We start from the raw sequence: 25,040 nt of genomic DNA on the forward strand, positions 1-25,040 counted from the left end.
CTAATTTGAGGTAACAACTGACTCTTGTCAGATACTAGTCAAATCGAAGCTATGGGTGTGAAGCACTGATGTGCCAGTACATTTGATTGTGACCTGTTCTATTTTTTTACCTGAACATTTTTTAGAAAGGGTTGTACGTCAACTTAATGTTCTAGCAGAACTTATATATTGTCTTGTCTGTCTGTTTTGTTTGCACAACATTCAAGATATTTCCCCGTCATTGATAAAGACGATGAACCGTTATGTACGAGTTCGTTGGTTTCAACATAGCCCTACTCGTAGCGATCCACTACTTCCACCCTGATTGTGCCGCCTGCGTGAAATACTTGTATGCAAGTTCAGTGTGCTATGATGTTCTATATGATTGTGTCAACTATATAAGTTTTTACTAAGCATCATCAATGCATATGGCTGAAAGATGTATTTACGAGCATCGACCGATGGGTCTCTCTCTCACACACACACAAACACACACACACACACATGCACACGCACAAGTGGGACCCATTGAATTATTTCTTCGCTCGTGACAGCTTTTAATTAGGTTCCACTATACTCTAACTTTTTTCTTAAGTTATTAATTGAGCTCAGTGACTTCCAAAAGTTGTACAGAAGCCTTGTTTGGGCCTTTCCGGCGTCGCTGAATGTGGGCTGAGTAGCCATGTAAGGTTGTACTATACTACACATGCCTTTTTTCAACATCAGCAATGCAACTGGGCCGACAGTTGTACACAATCCGGGTCAACTTGTTATTCTCCGCCCCACTGGGCTGCAAATCTTTCCTAGGAGGGATGCATTAGGCTTAACAAGAAAATGGGCTTTAAGAAATAATAAATGGGATGTAATTGTAAAAACTAGGCAGTAACTATAAAAATGCACCAAACACGTAATTAGTTTAAAAAATATAATATTTTTGGAATTTGAAAATTTTAATTCCATTACTTGTTGCGTGCGCAATATTTCATTGGATTTTTACGTAATACAAATTTATTTTTAAATTATATTTAACCCGACTAGAAATTTCAGGATAAAAATATTTCAGATCCCATCAAAATGTGGGAAATTTTATTGAATTCTATTTTGAGCGGTTGGTTGAAATTATTAATCATTGTCCTAGCTAGAAAATGGGTTGTACTTTTAATAAACTGTAAATGTGTTGTAGTAAATTCGATTAGAATTCAAACATGAGTTGTACATTCTTACAAATCGCAAATGGGCTATATGTTCTCTGCCACACACTTGTGGGACTACTAAGTTGATGCGTCCCCTAAAAAACAAAAACTAAGTTGATGCATATGCAAGGCTTTGTCAACTTATAGTCAACACACAGTTCTAGCAGCAGTGGTCGTTGGATGTCCATCCAATGGATGTCGTGCTTCTTCTTCAATCTCGGATATTCTAGCTTCATCTGCCCAAAAAATGATTCATCCCCCTGACATCTGGGGCGCACCGTTTCGGAGGCTGACCTGTGGGCCTACTAAGTTGACGTGTACCAAGGGCTTTGTCAACTTAGTCAATATAAACGATTATAGCTACAGTGACCGTACGATGTCCATCCAATGGCCATCAAGCTTGTTCAACCTCTGCTCTTCTTGCTCCAGCCGCCCAAACCAGCATCGGTCGTGGCGCGTGCTCCTGCCTCCCGTGGCCGGCTGTGATGCCGCGGAGGCCTCACCGCCCTCTACTACTCCCACCACTATCCAGGCCATCCACTCACCCCACACCCCCTATTATTCTGCGGCGACAACAGCCTCACACTGCAGTCGAACCAGTTAACCCTCGTACTCCTCTCCGCGTGGGCTTCCACTGTCGCGTCTTCCTCGGCCCCATGTCGTCCCCTTCCTAGGCCTCACCGTCGTCCACCACCCTATTGCTCTCGGCGTGGCATGGTGAGCATGGTCAAGGAATGACTTCCATCAGAAGAGTACTGTACATGGAGAGGCTGACAGCTGGGTCCACGGCCGCAGCAAGGAAGTGCCTCCTTGTTACGCGGAACTAATGATTCCTCCACCTGACAGCAGGGACCCACCGGACGGCCACCGTATTTCACGAAAAAAACATTTCCCCCTGACTGCTGGGACCCACCAGCTACATCTTTGCACTCAAGGAAGTGCATCCATATTACGGGCAAAAGAAATGATTTACCCCTGACTTCTGGGACCCACCAGCTACATCTTCGCACGCAAGGAAGTGCCTGACAGTCGGGACCCACCTGGTCGAAGCATACGTAGCATTGTCATTCTGGTCGCGAACATGTATGTACATACGATCGGTCTGTCTGCAGGCTGCAATGATGAACCGTGGCCGTGTAAGGAAGGGCACGTGTCATAGTAGAGGCGCGCACGTGTGATAGTAGAGGCGCGCATGTAGCATGTCACGCAGTCCCGTTAATATCGGGTCCAAGAAAGAAAATATGGCCACGTACGTACATACGGGCGGGGTCTCGAACGCCAACTCGCACATATATACGGCCAGGGCTCATGTACATGGATGGGTCAGAACAGAGAAACTGCGTCGTCGTCATGTTCATGGGGAGGCAATGGAATGCGTCGTGTTCATCAGGAGGCAACGGAATATGTCGTGTTCATCGGGAGCCAACCGGCTTGGACGGAACAACCGATCAAAACGAGGCCTGGCGTACCGCAGAACGGAGGAAACGTCCTTGTGTTTTACCGGCCACGGTCGAAACAGGATCATGTTCATCGGGAGGGGTTTGGTGTACCGCAAAACGGAGGAATTGGACTTCTCTTGGACCTCCTACGGTCGAAACGGGGTCCTATTGATCAGGAGGGGTGTGGCGTACCGCAAAACGGAGGAAATGGACTTGTGTTGGAGCGCTGCGGTCGAAATGGGGGTCCTGTTCATTGGGAGGGGTGTGGTGTACCACAAAACGGGACTCCACGGGATACTATTCATCTCCATCGTCGACCTCCTCCAGCCTCCACCGGCTACTGTTCATCCACTGTCGACCTCCTCCAGCCTCCACCTACGACTGTTCATCCACGGGCTCCTGTTCGTCCAGCCTCTACCCCTCCTACACCGGCTACTGTTCAACCAGCCCTCTCCATGGGGTCCTGTTCAATCACCCCTCCACGGGCTACTGTTCATCCAGCCCTCCACTGGCTATAGTTCAATCAGCCCTCCACGGGGTCATGTTCATCCGGCCTTCCATGGGGTCCTGTTCATCCAGCCCTCCATAGGGTCCTATTCATCCAGTGGCAACAACCTCTATTACCACGGGGTCCTGTTCATCCAACTCACCACCGGGAATTGTTCATCCATCCCCCAACAACACTCACTGTTCATCAAGGGAAGGAGGCAGCAGGGTTCGATCGGCTTCAGTTAGCAGCAGTAGAGAAGGAATCACTCGGGTTCAGGTAACAACAAGGGATCGATCGCTCGGGTTCAGTAATGTAGCTAGTGCAATCGCTCGGGTTCAGTTAGAGCCCAACGCCTTGCTCTGGTTTAGTTAGAGCGCAACGCCTCGCACACACACGCGTACGTGTACGAGAGAAACATGCATTGCTCGCCCCCCGACCACCCACCGTAACGTGAACTCCCCAATATTTTCCTCGCCCTCGCTTCTACCATAGTTTTTCTGTCATGGACGGCCCAAAGAATGTCATGCAGCTACGTCTCCGGCCCGCCCAGGACAAAAAGCCTATTTTCTTTCATGATTTTTTGTCATAGAAGTAGGAGCCACCATATCTATGATGATACCGGGTTTTGTCACAATTATCGTCATAGAAGTGTCGTAAGCATGACATAATTTTTTTGTTCGACCCAAAATGTCACGGATGTGTCTTTTTTGTAGTGTCTACATCTACCTTCGGGATTAGTTTTAGACCTAAATAATTGTTATTTGGTGCCAGCGTTGATCATGAACATTATATCCGGATCTTGTTTAATGCGAGATGGTTATTCATTTGAATGAGAGAACAATGGTTGTTCTATTTATATGAGTAATATCTTTTATGGTAATGCACCCTTGATGAGTGGTCTATTTTTGTTGAATCTCGATCCTGGTAATACACATATTCATAATATTGATGCCAAAAGATGCAAAGTTAATAATGATAGTGCAACTTATTTCTGGCGCTGCCATTTAGGTCATATTGGTGTAAAGCGCATGAAGAAACTCCATGCAGATAGGCTTTTGGAATCACTTGATGCTTGCAAACCATGCCTCATGGGCAAGATGACTAAGACTCCATTCTCCGGAACAATGGAGCGAGCCACTGACTTATTGGAAATAATACATATTGATGTATGCGGTTCGATGAGTGTTGAGGCTCGCGGCGGGTATAGTTATTTTCTGACCTTCACAGATGATTTGAGCAGATATGGGTATATCTACTTAATGAAACACAAGCCTGAAACATTTGAAAAGTTCAAAGAATTTCAGAGTGAAGTGGAAAATCATCGTAACAAGAAAATAAAGTTTCTACGATCCGATCATGGAGGCGAATATTTGAGTTACGAGTTTGGTCTTCATTTAAAACAATGTGGAATAGTTTCACAACTCATGCCACCTAGAACACCACGGCGTAATGGTGTGTCCGAATGTCGTAACCATCATTTATTAGATATGGTGCGATCTATGATGTCTCTTCCCGATTTAACACTATCGTTTTGGGGTTATGCATTAGAGACAGTTGCATTCACGTTAAATAGGGCACCATCTAAATCCGTTGAGACGACACCGTATGAATTGTTGTCGGATTACGAGTTCCGGCAAACCCTTGAGGTTCAAACACTGGGGTGCACACAAAATCTCTCCCCCTAGCTCACGCTCTCGCAACAATCTCGAAGCCTAGCTCGCCGAACCCAAGGAACAAGGGACACAAGTGTTTATACTGGTTCAGGCCACCGTTGCGGTGTAATACCCTACTCCAGTGTGGTGTGGTGGATTGCCTTGTAGGCTGGGGATGAACAAGTACAAGGGAAGAATGGCCTCCTGAGGAGAGGTGTTCTTGAGCTTGATGAGCTTGTGTGGTTGGGGATGATATGAATGATCCGTCTCTCGATGAGCCCCCCTGACTACAGTGGTGGCTAGCCCTATTTATAGATGCCCGGGTCCTCTCCCCAAATATTAGGCAGGAAGGGATCCCACAATGGCCAATTTGAAGGGGGACAACGAGTACAAGTTATCCTGACAAAAGATGGTCTTTGCCTGCCAAAGGCTCTGGTGGTGACATCGGCGTGGGCTCCGTGACGACCTCCGTCTTGCCGTCCTGCTGGTCTTGGTCTCGTTGCACCGATATGGAAACCTTTGCCTGACGCCTCGGGACTCCTCGCCCGCGCCTGCCTCTTTAGCACCAAAGTGGAAACTGGCACTCTGTGCCCGCTGGCGCCTGCCTGGCCTTGGTCATCATGGCTCATGTCACGGAAACCTCACGAGGTGCCCCTAGCCTTGATATCTCCACTCCTCGCGAGCCAGCCTAGTGAGGTTGCCCGTGAGGAGGTCTTGTGTCGTCCACCTCGCAAGGGTCTTGAGTGTTGGTTGATGAAGATGGGCCGTACCAGGCCGCTGGTGGAGCCACGCCCTAGGCCGCACGCAGGCAAGTCTGGGTACCCCCGTTCCCAGGACACCGACAATTGTGGTTTGGCAAGAAACCTAAGATGTCGTTTCTTAAAGTTTGGGGTTGCGATGCTTATGTGAAAAAGCTTCGGCCTGATAAGCTCGAACCCAAATCGAAGAAGTGTGCCTTCATAGGATACCCAAAAGAAATTGTTGGGTACACCTTCTATCACAGATCCGAAGGCAAGATATTTGTTGCTAAGAATGGATCCTTTCTAGAGAAGGAGTTTCTCTCAAAATAAGTGAGTGGGAGGAAAGTAGAACTTGATGAGGTAATTGTACCTTCTCTCGAATTGGAAAGTAGTTCATCACAGAGAACTGTTCCTGTGATGCCTATACCAATTACCGAGGAAGCTGATGATGATGATCTTGAAACTTCATATCAAGTTACTATCGAACCTCGTAGGTCAACCAGAGTATGTTCCGCACTAGAGTGGTATGGTAATCCTGTTCTGGAAGTCATGTTACTAGACCATGACAAACCTACAAACTATGAGGAAGCAATGATGAGTCCAGATTCCGCGAAATGGCTTGAGGCCATGAAATCTGAGATGGGATCCATGTATGAGAACAAAGTATGGACTTTGGTTGACTTGCCCGATGATTGTCAAGCCATAGAGAATAAATTGATCTTCAAGAATAAGATGGACGCTGATGGTAATATTACTATCTACAAATCTCGACTTGTTGCGAAAGGTTTTCGACAAGTTCAAGGAGTTGACTACGATGAGACTTTCTCACCTGTAGCGATGCTTAAGTCTGTCTGAATCATGTTAGCAATTGCCGCATTTTAAGATTATGAAATTTGGCAAATGGACGTCAAAACTGCATTCCTTAATGGATTTCATAAACAAGAGTTGTATATGGTGCAACTAGAAGGTTTTGTCGATACTAAAGGTGCTAACAAAGTGTGCAAGCTCCAGCGATCCATTTATGACTGGTGTAAGCCTCTCGGAGTTGGAATGTACACTTTGATAGTGTGATCAAAGCATATGGTTTTATATAGACTTTTGGAGAAGCATGTCCTTACAAGAAAGTGAGTGGGAGCTCTGTAGCATTTCTAATATTGTATGTGGATGACATATTGTTGATTGGAAATGATATAGAATTTCTGGATAGCATAAAAGGATACTTGAATAATAATTTTTCAATGAAAGACCTCGGTAAAGCTGCTTATATATTGGGCATCAAAATCTATAGAGATAGATCAAGATGATTAATTGGACTTTCACAAAGCACATACATTGATAAAGTTTTGAAGAAGTTCAAAATGGATCAGTCAAAGAAAGGGTTCTTTCCTGTCTTACAAGGTGTGAAGTTGAGTCAGACTCAATGCTCGACCACTGCAGAAGATAGAGAGAAAATGAAAATCATTCCCTATGCCTCAGCCATAGGTTTGATCATGTATGCAATGGTGTGTACCGGACCTGATGTGTGCCTTGCTATAAGTTTAGCAGGGAGGTATCAAAGTAATCCAGGAGTGGATCACTGGACAGCGGTCAAGAACATCCTGAAATACCTGAAAAGGACTAAGGTTATGTTTCTCGTATATGGAGGTGACAAAGAGCTCGTCATAAACGGTTACGTCGATGCAAGATTTCACACTGATCCGGATGACTCTAAGTCACAAACCGGATACATGTTTTTATTAAATGGTGGAGCTGTCAGTTGGTGTAGTTCCAAACAGAGCGTCGTGGCGGGATCTACGTGTGAGCGGAGTACATAGCTGCTTCGGAAGCAGCAAATGAAGGAGTCTGGATGAAGGAGTTCATATCCGATCTAGGTGGCATACCTAGTGCATCGGGTCCAATGAAAATCTTTTGTGGCAACACTGGTGCAATTGCCTTGGCAAAGAAAACATACGGATCTGCGATCAAGAAGAGAACCAAACACATCAAGAGACGCTTCAACTCCATCTGCGATCAAGTCAAGTAGGGAGACATAGAGATTTGCAAAATACATACGGATCTGAATGTTGCAGACCCATTGACTAAGCCTCTTCCACGAGCAAAACATGATCAGCACCAAGACTCCATGGGTGTTAGAATCATTACAATGTAATCTAGATTATTGACTATAGTGCAAGTGGGATACTGAAGGAAATATGCCCTAGAGGCAATAATAAAGTTGTTATTTATATTTCATTATATCATGATAAATGTTTATTATTCATGCTATAATTGTATTAACCGGAAACTTAATACATGTGTGAATACATAGACAAAACAAAGTGTCCCTAGTATGCCTCTACTTGACTAGCTCGTTAATCAAAGATGGTTAAGTTTCTTGACCATAGACATGTGTTGTCATTTGATGAACGGGATCACATCATTAGGAGAATGATGTGATGGACAAGACCCATCCGTTAGCTTAGCATAATGATCGTTATGTTTTATTGCTATTGCTTTCTTCATGACTTATACATATTCCTTTGACTATGAGATTATGTAACTACCAAATACGAGAGGAACACCTTGTGTGCTATCAAACATCATGACATAGCTGGGTGATTATAAATATGCTCTACAGGTGTCTCCGGAGGTGTTTATTGGGTTGGCATAGATCGAGATTAGGATTTGTCACTCCGAGTATCGGAGAGGTATCTCTGGGCCCTCTAGGTAATGCACATCATGACAAGCCTTGCAATCAAAGTGACTAACGAGTTAGTTACGGGATGATGCATTACAGAACGAGTAAAGAGACTTGCCGGTAACAAGATTGAACTAGGTATGAGGATACCGACGATCGAATCTCGGGCAAGTAACATACTGATGACAAAGGGAATGACGTATGTTGTTGATACGTCTCCAACGTATCTATAATTTTTGATTGTTCCATGCTATATTATATCCTTTTTTGGACATTATTAGGCTTTATTATACACTTTTATATTATTTTTGGGACCAACCTATTAACCGGAGGCCCAACCCATACTTGTTGTTTTTGCATATTTCAGAGTTTCGTAGAAAAAGAATATCAAACGGAGTCCAAACAGAATGAAACCTTTGGGAACGTGATTTCGGAACAAACGTGATCCAGAGGACTTGAACCCTACGTCAATACATCAACCAGGAACGCACGAGGTAGGGGCGCGCCTACCCCCCCAGGCGCGCCCTCCACCCTCGTGGGGCCCACGTTGCTCCACCGACATACTTCTTCCTCCTATATATACCTACATACCCCCAAACTACCAGATACGGAGCCAAAACCCTAATTCCACTGCCGTAACTTTCTGTATCCACGAGATCCCATCTTGGGGCCTTTTTTGGAGCTCCGCCGAAGGGGGCATCGATCACGGAGGGCTTCTACATCAACACCATAGCCTCTCCGATGAAGTGTGAGTAGTTTACTTCAGACCTTCGAGTCCATAGTTATTAGCTAGATGGCTTCTTCTCTCTTTTTGGGTCTCAATACAAAGTTCTCCCCCTCTCTTGTGGAGATCTATTCAATGTAATCTTCTTTTGCGGTGTGTTTGTTGAGACCGATGAATTGTGGGTTTATGATCAAGTTTATCTATGAACAATATTTGAATCTTCTCTGAATTCTTTTATGTATGATTGGTTATCTTTGCAAGTCTCTTCAAATTATCAGTTTGGTTTGGCCTACTAGATTGATATTTCTTGCAATGGGAGAAGTGCTTAGCTTTGGGTTCAATCTTGCGGTGTCCTTTCCCAGTGACAGTAGGGGAAGCAAGGCACGTATTGTATTGTTGCCATCGAGGATAACAAGATGGGGTTTATATCATATTGCATGAGTTTATCTCTCTACATCATGTCATCTTGCTAAAATTGTTACTCTGTTCTCTTGAACTTAATACTCTAGATGCATGCTGGATAGCGGTCGATGTGTGGAGTAATAGTAGTAGATGCAGGCAGGAGTCGGTCTACTTGTCTTGGACGTGATGCCTATATACATGATCATACTTAGATATTCTCATAACTATGCTCAATTATGTCAATTGCTTAACAGTAATTTATTCACCCACCGTAATACTTATGCTCTCGAGAGAAGCCACTAGTGAAACCTATGGCCCTCGGGTCTATTTTCCATCATATTAATCTTCCAATACTTAGTTATTTCCTTTGCCATTTATTTTACTTGCATCTTTATTTCTCTTTATCATAAAAATACCAAAAACATTATCGTATCAAATCTATCAGATCTCACTTTCGTAAGTGACCGTGAAGGGATTGACAACCCCTTTATCGCGTTGGTTGCGAGGAGTTTATTTGTTTGTGTAGGTGCGAGGGACTCGTGCGTGGCCTCCTACTGGATTGATACCTTGGTTCTCAAAAACTGAGGGAAATACTTACGCTGCTCTGTTGCATCACCCTTTCCTCTTCAAGGGAAAACGAACGTAGTAATCAAGAGGTAGCAAGAAGGATTTCTGGCGCTGTTGCCAGGGAGTCTACGCAAAAGTCAACATACCAAGTACCCATCACAAACCCATATCTCCCGCATTACATTGTTTGCCATTTGCCTCTCATTTTCCTCTGCCCCCACTTCACCCTTGCCATTTTATTCGCCCTCTCTCTCTCTCTCTCTGCGCTCCTCCTCTTTCTCTATTTGCCTCTTTTTTTCCCGTCTCTTGTCTGCTTGTGTGTTGGTTTGCTTGCTTGTCACGATGGCTCAAGATAATACCAAATTGTGTGACTTTACTAATACCAACAACAATGATTTTGTTAGCACTCTGATTGCTCCTCTTACCGATGCTGAATCTTGTGAAATTAATGCTGCTTTGCTGAATCTTGTCATGAAAGATCTGTTTTTCCGGTCTTCCTAGTGAAGATGCCGCTACCCATCTAAATAAGTTTTTTTGATTTGTGTGATATGCAAAAGAAGAAAGATGTGGACAATGATATTGTTAAATTGAAGCTATTTCCTTTTTTTCTTAGAGATCACGCTAAAGCTTGGTTTTCGTCTTTGCCTAAAAATAGTATTGATTCGTGGAATAAGTGCAAAGATGCTTTTATCTCTAAGTATTTTCCTCCCACTAAGATCATCTCTCCTAGAAACAATATTATGAATTTTAAGCAACTTGATCATGAACATGTTGCACAAGCTTGGGAGAGGATGAAATTAATGATATGTAATTTCCCTACACATGATTTGAATTTATGGATGATTATACAAAAAATTTATGCCGGATTGAACTTCGCTTCTAGAAACCTTTTAGATTCGTCCGCGGGAGGCACTTTTATGGAAATCACTTTAGGATAAGCTACTAAACTCCTAGATAATATTATGGTTAATTATTCTCAATGGCACACCGAAAGATCTACTAATAAGAAAGTGCATGCGATAGAAGAAATTAATGTTTTGAGTGGAAAGATGGATGAACTTATGAAATTATTTGCTAATAAAAGTGTTTCTTCTGATCCTAATGATATGCCTTTGTCTACTTTGATTGAGAATAATAATGAATCTTTAGATGTGAATTTTGTTGGTAGGAATAATTTTGGTAACAACACATATAGAGGAAACTTTAATCCTAGGCCATATCCTAGTAATTCCTCTAATAATTATGGTAACTCCTACAACAATTCTTATGGAAATTTTAATAAGATTCCCTCTGATTTTGAATCTAATATTAAAGAATTTATTACTTCACAAAAGAATTTCAATGCTTTGATTGAACAAAAATTGCTTAAGATTGATGAGTTGGCCAGGAACATTGATAGAATTTCTCTTGATGTTGATTCTTTGAAACTTAGATCTATTCCACCTAAGCATGATATCAATGAGTCTCTCAAAGCTATGAGAATTTCCATTGATGAGTGCAAAGAAAGAACCGCTAGGATGCGTGCTAAGAAAGATTGCTTTATAAAAGCGTGTTCTTCTAGTTTCCATGATAACAAAGATGAAGATCTAAAAGTTATTGATGTGTCCCCTATTAAATCTTTGTTCTGTAATATGAATCTTGATAATGATGGGACTGAATATTATCCACCTTTACCTAGAAGGCGTTCCAAAAATTCGAAGTCTTTAGATCTTGATGCTAAAATTGTTAAAAGTGGGATTGAAGAAGTCAAAACTTTAAATATCGATGAACCCACTATTTTGGATTTCAAGGAATTTAATTATGAAAATTGCTCTTTGATAGATTGTATTTCCTTGTTGCAACCCGTGCTAAATTCTCCTCATGCTTATAGTCAAAATAAAGCCTTTACCAAACATATTGTTGATGCTTTGATGCAATCTTATGAAGAAAAACTTGAGTTGGAAGTTTCTATCCCTAGAAAACTTTATGATGAGTGGGAACCTACTATTAAAATTAAAATTAAAGATCATGAGTGCTATGCTTTGTGTGATTTGGGTGCTAGTATTTGCACGATTCCTAAGACTTTGTGTGATTTGCTAGGTTTCCGTGATTTTGATGATTGCTCTTTAAACTTGCACCTTGCGGATTCCACTATCAAGAAACCTATGGGAAGGACTAATGATGTTCTTATTGTTGCAAATAGGAATTATGTGCCTGTAGATTTTATTGTTCTTGACATAGATTGCAATCCTTCATGTCCTATTATTCTTGGTAGACCTTTCCTTAGAACTATTGGTACAATTATTGATATGAAGGAAGGGAATATTAGATTCCAATTTACATTAAGGAAAGGCATGGAACACTTCCCTAGAAATAAAATTAAATTACCTTATGAATATATTATGAGAGCCACTTATGGATTGCCTACCAAAGATGGCAATACCTAGATCTATCTTCACTTTTATGCCTAGCTAGGCGCGTTAAACGATAGCGCTTGTTGGGAGGCAACCCAATTTTATTTTTATTCCTTGATTTTTGCTCCTGTTTAGTAATAAATAATTTATCTAGCCTCTGTTTTGGTTGTGTTTTTTGTGTTTGTGCCAAGTAGAACCATTGGGAAGACTTGGGGAAAGTCTTTTTAATCTTGCTGTAAAAAACAGAAACTTTAGCGCTCACGAGAATTGCTTTCATTTTTATTTGGAGAGTGATATTTAGTTAATTCTTTTGCAGATGATTAATAGATAAATTCTAAACTTCCAGAAATTTATTTTAAAATTTTTGGGGTTCCAGATCTTGCGTTAGCTACAGATTACTACAGATTATTCTGTTTTTGACAGATTCTGTTTTTCGTGTGTTGTTTGCTTATTTTGATGAATCTATGGCTAGTAAAATAGTTTATAAACCATAGAGAAGTTGGAATACAGTAGGTTTAACACCAATATAAATAAATAATGAGTTCATTACAGTACCTTGAAGTGGTGTTTTGTTTTCTTTCGCTAACGGAGCTCACGAGATTTTCTACTTTAAGTTTTGTGTTGTGAAGTTTTCAAGTTTTGGGTAAAGATTTGATAGATTATGGAAGAAGGAGTGGCAAGAGCCTAAGCTTGGGGATGCCCATGGCACCCCCAAGATAATATAAGGACACCTAAAAGCCAAAGCTTGGGGATGCCCCGGAAGGCATCCCCTCTTTCGTCTACTTCCATCGGTAACTTTACTTGGAGCTATATTTGATATGTGTTTTGCTTGGAGCATCTTCTATTATTTGAGTCTTTATTTTTTTAGTTTTCCACAATCATCCTTGATGTACTCACCTTTTGAGAGAGACACACATGATTCGTAAATTGTCAAAATACTCTATGTGCTTCACTTATATCTTTTGAGTTATATAGTTTTTGCTCTAGTGCTTCACTTATATCTTTTAGAGCATGTTGGTGGATTTGTTTTATAGAAACTATTGTTCTCTCATGCTTCACTTAGATTATTTTGAGAGTCCTACAAAATAGCGGGGTAAATTGCTTTAATTATGTTAGGCATTCAAGATTAATAATAAAATTTTCTTATGAGTGTGTTGAATACTATGAGAAGTTTGATACTTGATAATTGTTTTGAGATATGGAGATGGTGATATTAGAGTAATGCTAGTTGAGTAGTTGTGAATTTGAGAAATACTTGTGTTAAAGTTTGTGATTCCCGTAGCATGCCCGTATGGTGAACTGTTATGTGATGAAGTCGGAGCATGATTTATTTATTGATTGTCTTCCTTATGAGTGGCGGTCGGGGACAAGCGATGGTCTTTTCCTACCAATCTATCCCCCTATAAGCATGTGCGTAATACTTTTCTTTGATAACTTGTAGATTTTTGCAATAAGTATATGAGTTCTTTATGACTAATGTTGAGTCCATGGATTATATGCACTCTCACCCTTCTACCATTGCTAGCCTCTTTAATACCGCGCACCTTTTGCCGGTATCATACACCCACCATATGCCTTCCTCAAAACAGCCACCATATCTACCTATCATGGCATTTCCATAGCCATTACGAGATATATTGCCATGCAACTTACCACTGTTCCGTTTACTATGACACGCTCCATCATTGTCATATTTCTTTGCGTGATCATGTAGTTGACATTGTACTCGTGGCAAAGCCATCGTTCATAATTATTTCATACATGTCACTCTTGATTCATTGCATATCCCGGTACACCACCGGAGGCATTCACATAGAGTCATATTTTGTTCTAAGTATTGAGTTGTAATTGTTGAGTTGTAAGTAATAAAAAAGTGTGATGATCATCATTTTTAGAGCATTGTCCCAAGTGAGGAAAGGATGATGGAGACTATGATTCCCCCACAAGTCGGGATGAGACTCCGGACTAAAAAAAGAGGCCATAAAAAAAGACAAAAGGCCCAAATAAAAAAAATGAGAGAAAAAGAGAGAAGGGACAATGGTACTATCCTTTTACCACACTTGTGCTTCAAAGTAGCACCAAGATCTTCATAGAGAGTCTCCTATGTTATCACTTTCATATACTAGTGGGAATTTTTCATTATAGAACTTGGCTTGTATATTCCAATGATGTGCTTCCTTAAAATGCCCTAGGTCTTCGTGAGCAAGCGAGTTGAATGCACGCCCACTTAGTTCTTTTTGTTGAGCTTTCATATACTTATAGCTCTAGTGCATCCGTTGCATGGAAATCCCTACTCACTCACATTGATATCTATTAATGGGCATCTCCATAGCCCGTTGATACACCTAGTTGATGTGAGACTATCTTCCCCTTTTTTGTCTTCTCCACAATCACCATTCTATTCCACCTATAGTGCTATGTCCATGGCTCACGCTCATGTATTGTGTGAAGATTGAAAAAGTTTGAGAACACCAAAAGTATGAAACAATTGCTTGGCTTGTCATCGGGGTTGTGCATGATTTAAATACTTTGTGGGGTGAAGATGGAGCATAGCCAGACTATATGATTTTGTAGGGATAACTTTCTTTGGCCATGTTATTTTGAAGAGACATAATTGCTTAAGTTAGTATGCTTGAAGTATTATTATTTCTATGTCAATATTGAACTTTTGTCTTGAATCTTTTGGATCTGAATATTCATACCACAATTAAGAAGAATTATATTGAAATTATGCCAAGTAGCATTCCACATCAAAAATTCTATTTTTATCATTTACCTACTCGAGGACGAGCAGGAATTAAGCTTGGGGATGCTTGATACGTCTCCAACGTATCTATAATTTTTGATTGTTCCATGCTATATTATATCATGTTTTCATTATTTGGCTTTATTATACACTCTTATATTATTTTTGGGACTAACCTATTAAACGGAGGCCCAGCCCAGACTTGTTGTTTTTTTGCCTATTTCAGAGTTTCGCAGAAAAAGAATATCAAACGGAGTCCAAACGGAATGAAACTTTCGGGAACGTGATTTTCGAAACAAACGTGATCCAAAGGACTTGGACCCTACGTCAAGACATCAACCAGGAAGACACGAGGTAGGGGCGCGCCTACCCCCCAGGCGCGCCCTCCACCCTCGTGGGGCCCAACGTTGCTCCACCGATGTACTTCTTCCTCCTATATATACCTACGTACCCCCAAACTACCAGATACGGAGCCAAAACCTTAATTCCACCGCCGTAACTTTTTGTATCCACGAGATCCCATCTTGGGGCCTTTTCCGGAGCTCCGCCGAAGGGGGCATCGATCACGGAGGGCTTCTACATCAACACCGATGAATTGTGAGTAGTTTACTTCAGACCTTCGGGTCCATAGTTATTAGCTAGATGGCTTCTTCTCTATTTTTGGATCTCAATACAAAGTTCTCCCCCTCTCTTGTGGAGATCTATTCGATGTAATCTTCTTTTGCGGTGTGTTTGTTGAGACCGATGAATTGTGGGTTTATGATCAAGTTTCTCTATGAACAATATTTGAATCTTCTATGAATTCTTTTATGTATGATTGGTTATCTTTGCAAGTCTCTTCGAATTATCATTTTGGTTTGGCCTACTAGATTGATCTTTCTTGCAATGGGAGAAGTGCTTAGCTTTGGGTTCAATCTTGCGGTGTCATTTTCCAGTGACAGTAGGGGAAGCAAGGCACGTATTGTATTGTTGCCATCGAGGATAACAAGATGGGGTTTATATCATATTGCATGAGTTTATCTCTCTACATCATGTCATCTTGCTTAAAGCGTTACTCTGTTCTCTTGAACTTAATACTCTAGATGCATGCTGGATAGCGGTTGATGTGTGGAGTAATAGTAGTAGATGCAGGCAGGAGTCGGTCTACTTGTCTTGGACGTGATGCCTATATACATGATCATACTTAGATATTCTCATAACTATGCTCAATTATGTCAATTGCTTAACAGTAATTTATTCACCCATCGTAATACTTATGCTCTCGAGAGAAGCCACTAGTGAAACCTATGGCCCCCGGGTCTATTTTCCATCATATTAATCTTCCAATACTTAATTATTTCCTTTGCCATTTATTTTACTTGCATCTTTATTTCTCTTTATCATAAAAATACCAAAAATATTATCGTATCATATCTATCAGATCTCACTTTCGTAAGTGACCGTGAAGGGATTGACAACCCCTTTATCGCGTTGGTTGCGAGGAGTTTATTTGTTTGTGTAGGTGTGAGGGACTCGTGCGTGGCCTCCTACTAGATTGATACCTTGGTTCTCAAAAACTGAGGGAAATACTTACGTTGCTCTGCTGCATCACCCTTTCCTCTTCAAGGGAAAACCAACACAGTGCTCAAGAGGTAGCAGTTGTCATCGTGGTTTGACCGATAAAGATCTTTGTAGAATATGTAGGAACCAATATGAGCATCCAGGTTCTACTGTTGGTTATTGATCGAAGATGTGTCTCGGTCATGTCTACATAGTTCTCAAACCCACAGGGTCCGAACGCTTAACGTTCGATGACAATTTGTAATATGAGTTATGTGTTTTGGTGACCGAAGATTGTTCGGACTCTCGGATGAGATCACGCACATGACGAGGAGTCTCAAAATGGTCGAGAGGTAAAGATTGATATATTGGACGATGGTATTCAGACACCGGAATGGTTTTAGAGTGTTTCAGATATTTATCAGAGTACCGAGGGGTTACCGGAACCCCCCGGGGAAAGTAATGGGCCAACATGGGCTGTAGGGGAGAGAGAGGGCAGCCCACAAGGCGTGGCGCACCATCCCCCATGGGCAGTCCGAATTGGACAAGGGGAGGGGGCACGGGCCCCCTTTCCTTCTCCCTCTCCCTCTCCTTCCCTTTTCCCCCTCCGAAAGAAAGGAAGGGGGAGACTAGGACTAGGAGTCCTAGTCGGTTCCCCCCCATGGCTCACTCCTAGGGCCGGCCTCCTCCCTCTCCTCCATTATATATAGGGGAAGGGGCACCCCAAAGAACATCAATTGTTCTCTTAGCTGTGTGCGGTGCCCCCTCCACAGTTTACTCCTCCGGTCATATTGTCGTAGTGCTTAGGCGAAGCCCTGCGCAGACCACATCACCATCACCGTCACCACGCCGTCGTGCTGATAAAACTCTTCCTTGACACTTTGCTGGATCAAGAGTTCGAGGGACGTCATTAATCTGAACGTGTGTAGAACTCGGAGGTGCCATACGTTCGGTGCTTGATCGGTTGGATCGCGAAGACATTCGACTACATCAACCGTGGTAAGCTAACGCTTCTGCTTTCGGTCTACGAGGGTACGTGTACACACTCTCCCCCTCTCATTGATATGCATCTCCTAGATAGATCTTGCGTGATCGTAGGAATTTTTTTGAAATTGCATGCTATGTTCCCAACACTACCATATCCGAATTAAAACCTAGTTTGAACCAAACTGATCTAGAGAGATTGCATAAAAAGAATAGATGCAAATCTGATGCAACCTGGCCACAGCTACAACGTTCTTTCTTTACATGTTTTGAAAATCTAGGAACTCTTAACCCTGAAGCAATAGCTCTTCTTATAAGTCTCCAAGCAAATGTTCTAACTCTAGGAGCCAAAGTTTTATTTTTCCAAACTTGGTTAAGAATAGCTAACTCCTAGTTGGTCACAAGAGGTCTTTGGTTTGTTGCATTATCCTAGGTATCCTGCATAAAAAATTTGTAAGCACTTTTAGTAGTACATTTTGCACTTGGAGTGTGAATCTAGGACAAGGTATCATCAAGCTCAGTATTTATGACATGAGTATTTAAAACATCAATTTTAAAAGTATCATCAAAATAGGCACTGAGCTTATCTTCATCCCAAACTTTAGAATTAGGTTTCCAAAGATCACAAATGATGTTTGGACAATGACCATTTAGGTTGGGCTTGAGATGATCATAACTTTTTTTCGATTGTTTGCACCAAGGATTGTTATAGATGGAAGTGTTTCCTCTAGCAATCTGTATGTTACAAGAATTAATAATATCATGAAGAACTTTAATAAAGGAGATACAGAATGCAAATTTGGGAGAATAAAGATTAGGTTTCCATATGGTAGAGTTATGAAAATATTTGGCTTTAAGAACCTTAGCAATTAAAGAGGAGGGATTATTAATGATATTCCAAGCCATATTAGTAACCAAGGATTTGTTCATGATAGCTGAATTCCTAATGCCCAATCCTCCTTTATGCATAGGTCTACAAATATCATCCCTTTGGACTAGAAGACACCCATGAAGCATCACGAAGAGGCCAGAAGACCCACAAAGGGGCCACAAGCCCTAGGGGCTGATACGTCTCCAACGTATCTATAATTTATGAAGTATTCATGCCATGTTTACAATATTTTTATATGATTTTGGTATGATTTGATTAGAACTAACCCGGACTGACACTGTTTTTAGCAGAACTACCGTGGTGTTGTTTTTGTGTATAAATAAAAGTTCTCGGAATACGATCAAAATCAAAGGAGATTTTTTCTGGAAAATATGAAAAATACTGGAACAAAAATCCACCGGAGGGGAGTCACGGGGGCCCCACGAGGGTGGGGAGCGCGCCCCCCTGCCTCGTGGACTCCCCGAGGGCCCCCTGACATGAAATCAACGCCAACTTCTCCTATAAATACAGAAACCTCCAAAAATTAACCTAGATCGGGAGTTCCGCCGCCAGAAGCCTCTATAGCCACCAAAAACCAATCTAGGCCCTCTCCGGCACCCTGCCAGAGGGGGCCATCATCACCGGAGGGCATGGAGGAGGATCCCGGAGGGGCCATCATCACCATGAAGGCCAAGGACCAGAGGGGGAACCTCTTCCCATCCAGGGGGAGGCCATGGAGGAGGAAGCACAAGGGGGAGAACCTCTCCTCCTCTCTCTTGGTGGCATCGGAGTGCCATCGGGAGGGGAATCATCACCGCGGTGATCGTCTTCATCACCATCACCATCACCATCACCATCACCATCCTCATCTCTTTTACGCGGTCCACTCTCCCGCACCCCGCTGTAATCCCTACTTGAACATGGTGCTTTATGCCACATATTGTGATCCAATGATGTGTTGCCATCCTATGATGTTTTGAGTAGATATCTTTTGTCTTTGGGTTGATTGATGATCTATACTGGTACAAGTTGTATGTTTTATTTTGGTGTTGTCCTATTGTGCCCTCCATGTCGCGCAAGCGTGAGGGATTCCTGCTGTAGGGTGTTGCAATATGTTCATGATATTTAGTAGTTGCGGATGCTTGATAGAGTTCCAATCATAAGTGCATATGATCCAAGAAGAGAAAGTATGTTAGCTTATGCCTCTCCCTCATATGAAATTGCAATGACGACTATCGTTCTTGTTAACAATTGCCTAGGACAATTCTGCACACCGATCCACCATTATTCCACACTCGCTATTTATAATATTTAGTAATATATTCTAACTTTATGATAACAGCACCTACTTTCATACTTTAGCTCTCTGATATCATACAAAGTTATCCACTTCATACCCACAACGTAGTTTTATTTCTCATTTCTAGTTGGAAGCAAACATTCGGTGTACGTAGAGTCATATCAGTGGCAGATAGGGCTTGAGACAATATTGATCCTACCTTTAGCTCCTTGTGGGTTCGACACTCCATACTTATCACTTCCACCTTTGGAAATTGCTACGATGATTCCCTGCACTTAGGGATTATCAACCTCTTTTCTCGCGCCATTGCCGGGGAGCAATAGCGTGGGGTTGATATTCTCGTGTATGCTTGTTTGCTTTCTTCACTAAGTAGATTTTGTTTTTCCTTTTTGTTTCTGTTTATTTGTGGGTGAAACATAAAAATATTAAAAGAATAAAAATACAAAAAAAATTACTTGCCTCTCATGCCTAAAAAGTTTTTCAAAAAGAGAAGTGATTGGAAAGTTATGCATTAAAGAAGTGAGGCTCGACCTTGAGCACTTGTGTTCATGCTCACGGAAACAATGTAGAATTTTTCATGGAAGTTTCTCTGTAAATAATTATCCCCTTATTTATATACATCCATTGTATTATAAAAATAATGTGCCAAGCTTTGGTTTTAGGATGATTAGATTACTTGTTTACTATGTGCAGAACAAAAACATAAACTTTGGCTTTAGCGCGTGATTTTACATTTTTTTAATGGAACGTAAAATGGGTATGAAACTTTTTGCACATTACTTATGTACAAATTTTTCAAATTGTCAAATTTATTTCATAATATTTGGAGTTACAGAAGTTTACTAAACATCCAGATTACTACAGACTGTCCTGTTTTAGACAGATTCTGTTTTTCGTGTGTTGTTTGCTTATTTTGATGCATCTATGGCTAGTATCGGAGGGTATGAACCATAGAGAAGTTGGAATAAATTAGATTTAGTTCTAATATGAAATTTGAATGAGTTTGAAACAGTACCTAAATGTAGTAATTTGCTTTATTATACTAACGGATCTCACAAAGTTTTTGTTAAAGTTTTGTGTGGATGAAGTGTTCAAAGATCGAGGAGCTATCAATATGAGAAGAATAAAGAGAGGCAAGAGTTCAATCTTGGGGATTCCCATGGCAACCCAAGTAAATATTTCAGAGGATACTCAAGCATCTAAGCTTGGGGATGCCCCAGTTGGCATCCCATCTTTCTTCTTCAACAAATATCGGTATACCTCGGTTTTTGTTTTGTTCATTTGTGTTTTTATTTTTCTTTAAGAACCATGCTAGTATGAGAATGTCCCTTCATCAATTTATAGAATACTTCGTGTGCTTCACTTATATCTTTTAAGTATGATCTTATAGAATTGCTCTTTGAGCTTCACTTAAATCTTTTGAGTATGGTTTTATAGAATGCTTCATGTGCTTCACTTATACATTTTGAGCTTGGATATTGGTTAGTCTATATTAATTGTAGAACGTTCCATAAACTTCACTTATATCTTTTGGAGTATGAATAATACTATCATCTAAAGCGGGTCTGGAAGAGTGTCAACTTTAGGAACTAGTGATCCCACTATTCCGAATGAGGAGAATTTTGCTTACGTAGAGAGTAGTAAAATTTCTATGCTCGTAGATCATGAAAAGAATGCTTTATGTGATGGTAATATTGTTGAACTCATTCATGATGCTACTGAAAATTATTATGAGGTAGGAATACATGCTTGTAGGAGTTGCAATAATATCAAGTTTCCTCTCTATGTGCTTAAAGTTTTGAAGTTATACTTGTTTTGCCTTCCTATGCTAGTTGATTCTTGTTCCCATAAATTGTGCACTCACAAAATCCCTAGGCATAGGAAGTGGGTTAGATTTAAATATGCTAGTCATATTCTTCATGATGCTCTCTTTATGTTTCAATTCTTATTTTTTTATGTGAGCATCATTGAAATCATCATGCCTAGCTAAAAGGCATTAAAGAAAAGCACTTGTTGGGAGACAACCCAATATTTACCCTTACTGCTTTTGTGTGTTCTCATGATAGCTACTGTATTAATCATGTATTATAGCTTTTGTTTCAATAAAGTGCCAAGTAAGACCTTTGGGAAGACTTGGGTGAAAGTTAATTTGATCTTGCTATAAAAAATAGAAACTTTATGCTCACGAGATTAGCTGCCATTTTTTTTACAGAGAAGTGTGATTGAGTTGATTATTTTTTCAGAAGATTAACAGACAAATTCCTCACGTCCACCAATTTAGTTCAGAATTTTTGGAGTAGCAGAAGTATGGTTGGTGTTCAGATCATTACAGACTGTTCTGTTTTCTGACAGATTCTGTTTTTATTGCATAGTTTGCTTGTTTTCTAGTTTCTATGGCTTATATTTCTCAATATAAATTGTAGAAATGATATGGTACAGTAGGCATTGTGTGAAAACAATTATGAGCCTTATCTTTGACAGTACCAAAGTGAATGGTTTACTCTTTATCATACTAACCTATTTCACGAAGTTCCATTAAGTTTTGGGTGATTGAAGTTTTCAAGCTTTGGGGTGAGATATCGATATGAGGAGAACAAGGAGTGAAAAGACCCTAAGCTTGGGGATGCCCAAGGCACCCCAAGGTAATATTCAAGGAAGACTCAAGCGCCTAAGCTTGGGGATGCCCCGGAAGGCATCCCCTCTTTCGTCTTCAAAAACTATCGGTATACCTTACTCGGAGCTATATTTTTATTCGTCACATGATATGTGTTTTGCTTGGAGCGTATTTTCAATTTTACTTGCTATTTGAATAGAATCATTGGATCTGAAATCTTGAATGAAAAAAGGGGAATCCTCCCATGGCTAGTTAATTATTTGACCACTCAGTGTCCTCCATTTATATCTTTTTGGAGTACTTTGTCATTTACTCACGTGCTTCACATATATCCTATGAGTAAATGGTTGAATAATTGAATATCATATATCTGAATTTATATATGTTTCATATGCTTATACCATGGGGAGTAATGACTTCACATAGAATAAGTATAGGTAGTAAACTTATTGAAAGTTAGCAAATGTAGAATTGGTCACTTGAACAATTCATGAAAGAATATTGAAGGAAGAGAGATTTCACATATAAATATACTATCTTGGACATCTTTTGTAATTGTGAGCACTCATTAAAATATGACATGCTAAAAGGTTGATGTCGGACAAGGAAGACAACATAATGGATTATGTTTTCTTATATCCGAAATAAAGTATATTGTCTTGGATCATCCAACATGTTGAGCTTCCTTTCCCCCCTCATGCTAGCCAAATTCTTTGCACCAAGTAGAGATACTACTTGTGCTTCCAAACATTCCTTAAACCAGCTTTGCCATGAGAGTCCACCATACCTACCTATGGATTGAGTAAGATCCTTCAAGTAAGTTGTCATCGGTGCATGCAATAGAAATTGCCCTCTAAATATGTATGATCTATTAATGCGGAGAAAATAAGCTTTATACGATCTTGTGACGTGGAAGAAATAAAAGCGACAGACTGCACAATAAAGGTCCATATCACAAGTGGCAATATAAAGTGACATTCTTTAGCATTAAGATTTTGTGCATCCAACCATAAAAGCGCATGACAACCTCTGCTTCCCTCTACGAAGGGCCTATCTTTTACTTTTATCTTCTACCTTATGCAAGGGTCATGGTGATCTTCACCTTTCCTTTTTACATTTTATCCTTTAGCAAGCACATTGTGTTGGAAAGATCCTTATATATATATATATATATCCAATTGGATGTAAGTTATCATGAACTATTATTGTTGACATTACCCTTGAGGTAAAAGTTGGGAGGCAAATCTATAAGTCCCTATCTTTCTCTGTGTCTGATTAAAACTTTGAACCCATAAATATCACATGAGTGTTAGCAATTGTGAAAGATTAAATGATAGTTGAGTATGTGGAGTTTGCTAAATCAAAGCTCTGACATAGACCCTTCCTGAAAATAAGATGAATTGCAATTTTTTGATGACTGAGAATATAGTTTGTTAGTTTCAAGAAAGTTTATGATCTATACCTTAAACATGTGAATAGCTTGTTACTTGATCATGAAAAGTTTTATGAAGATGAGCTACTGATATGAGATATAATGATGCTAGAAAAAGTGAGTGGAACTATCATTGATCAAACATGTACACTTGCTCACATTCACACTTCATAAATTATTTCTTTTATCATTTACCTACTCGAGGACGAGCAGGAATTAAGCTTGGGGATGCTGATATGTCTCCAACATATCTATAATTTATGAAGTATTCATGCCATGTTTACAATATTTTTATATGATTTTGGTATGATTTGATTAGAACTAACCCAGACTGACGCTGTTTTCAGCAGAACTACCGGGGTGTTGTTTTTGTGCAGAAATAAAAGTTCTCGGAATGCGATGAAAATCAACGGAGATTTTTTCTGGAAAATATGAAAAATACTGGAACGAAAATCCACCGAAGGGGAGTCACAGGGGCCCCACAAGGGTGGGGGGAGCCCACCCCCCTGGAGCGCGCCCCCCTGCCTCGTGGACTCCCCGAGGGCCCCCCCTAACATGAAATCAATGCCAACTTCTCTTATAAATACAGAAACCTCCAAAAATTAACCTAGATCGGGAGTTCCGCCGCCAGAAGCCTCTATAGCCACCAAAAACCAATCTAGGCCCTCTCCGGCACCCTGCCAGAGGGGGCCATCATCACCGAAGGACATGGAGGAGGATCCCGGAGGGGCCATCATCACCATGAAGGCCAAGGACCAAAGGGGGAACCTCTCCCCATCCAGGGGGAGGCCATGGAGGAGGAAGCACAAGGGGGGAACCTCTCCTCCTCTCTCTTGGTGGCACCGGAGTGCCATCGGGAGGGGAATCATCGCCGCGGTGATCGTCTTCATCAACATCACCATCATCATCTCTTTTACGCGGTCCACTCTCCCGCACCCCGCTGTAATCCCTACTTGAACATGGTGCTTTATGCCACATATTATGATCCAATGATGTGTTGCCATCCTATGATGTTTTGAGTAGATATCTTTTGTCTTTGGTTTGATTGATGATCTAGATTGGTGTGAGTTGTATGTTTTATTTTGGTGCTGTCCTATTATTCCCTCTGTGTCGCGCAAGCGTGAGGGATTCCCGCTGTAGGGTGTTGCAATACATTCATGATTCGCTTATAGTGGGTTCCGTGAGTGACAGAAGCATAAACCCGAGTAAGGGGATTGTTGCATATGGGATAAAGGGAACTTGATGCTTTAATGCTATGGTTGGGTTTTACCTTAATGATATTTAGTAGTTGCGGATGC

The sequence above is a fragment of the Triticum urartu genome, chromosome 7A, assembly GCF_056163025.1.
Source record: "Triticum urartu cultivar PI428250 chromosome 7A, HENAU_Tu73, whole genome shotgun sequence".
NCBI lineage: Eukaryota > Viridiplantae > Streptophyta > Magnoliopsida > Poales > Poaceae > Triticum > Triticum urartu.